Source organism: Sphaeramia orbicularis, chromosome 24 (assembly GCF_902148855.1).
Source record: "Sphaeramia orbicularis chromosome 24, fSphaOr1.1, whole genome shotgun sequence".
Taxonomy (NCBI): domain Eukaryota; kingdom Metazoa; phylum Chordata; class Actinopteri; order Kurtiformes; family Apogonidae; genus Sphaeramia; species Sphaeramia orbicularis.
This window is the reverse complement of record NC_043979.1, coordinates 34,182,485-34,184,251: the sequence shown is the minus strand read 5'-3', so window position 1 is coordinate 34,184,251 and position 1,767 is coordinate 34,182,485.

The following is a 1,767-nucleotide window of genomic DNA, read 5'->3' as shown; positions in this document are numbered from 1 at the left end:
AACAAATACAGCCTCTGCGCATGCTCAGTGGAACATGTACCTACAAGTGTCCATCGCAGGAGGGGAGCAAAGCAGCACAGTGGAGGTCTGCAGAGGGTGGACCAATGTGGACCAAATGTAGACCAAATATGCACCAAATGTGGATCAAATATGGACCAAATATGCACCAAATGTGGACCAAATGTAGATCAAATATGCACCAAATGTGGACCAAATATGCACCAAATGTAGATCAAATATGGATCGAATGTAGACCAAATGTGCGCCAAATGTAGACCAAATATGGACCAAATGTGGAATAAATATAGACCAAATATGCACCAAATGTAGACCAAATATGGACCAAATGTGGACTAAATGTTGACCAAATATGCACCAAATGTAGATCAAATATGGACCAAATGTGGACTAAATGTAGACCAAATGTGTGCCAAATGTAGACCAAAAATGGACCAAATGTGGACTAAATGTAGACCAAATATGCACCAAATGCGGACCAAATGTAGATCAAATATGCGCCAAATGCAGACCAAATGTAGATCAAATATGCACCAAATGTGGACCAAATGTAGATCAAATATGGATTGAATGTAGACCAAATATGCACCAAATGTAGACAAAATATGGACCAAATGCGGACTAAATATAGACCAAATATGCGCCAAATGTAGACTAAATATGGACCAAATGTGGACTAAATATTGACCAAATATGCACCAAATGTAGACTAAATATGGACTAAATGTGGACCAAACGTAGACCAAATGTGGATCGAATGTAGACCAAATATGCACCAAATGTAGACCAAATGTGGACCAAATATAGATCAAATATGGATCGAATATGGACTGAATGTGGACTAAATGTTGACCAAATGTGGACCAAATTTGGTCCAAATATGGACCAAATGTGAACCAAATGTAGATCAAATGTGGATCGAATGTAGACCAAATATGGGCCAAATGTGGACCAAATATTGACCAAATGTGGACCAAATATGGACCAAATGTGGACTAACTATAGACCAAATATAGACCACATTAACAAATAACAGATATTAAACAGTTTACATCAGTGAGATATTTTGGTTGCTAATGGATGTTTGGGTTGTTATAGGTTAAACATTTTAGAATAGTAGATACTTTTGGTGGCTGTTCAGGTCTTTGAGGGTTATATCTGTGAAGGCAGTGGGGACAATACAGGACATATGGGCCCAGGATTAAAAACACATAAAAAAATCACAATCACTCTACTGGCTTCCACAGGCAAAAGTCAGTGTTAAATCTGACCTCTGTTCCTTTGACAAAAAGCAGCCAAAACAAAACAGAACAGATGACACCTACTGTAAAACACCAGCAGCTCAGTGCAGTAAATCTCACATCATCCAAACAGAAGCATTCAAGGTATGTTAAGTTTATAGAGACGTCATACTACATACTTTACACTTAACTCTGTAGAATTTTTTTTTTTTTTCCCTGAATTTTTGTTTTAAACTTGGATGGGAGATGAGGTACTTGAAGAAGAAATGCTTAGATTATTTCTAGGCCTTATTTGTGTACAGACAAGCTCACACAACAACATAAGACAGTCGAAAAGGAAAACACTTATACTCAAAAGCTGCTCTGCATTAGACACATGATAACAATAACAGTTCACACACAGGATGATGTTTAACCCTTTCATGCATGAATTAGGAAAAAAAGGATCTAGATTTTTTTTTCAGATTGATTTTATTTCTCAAAATTAGGCTAAAGTTGAAATGCATTT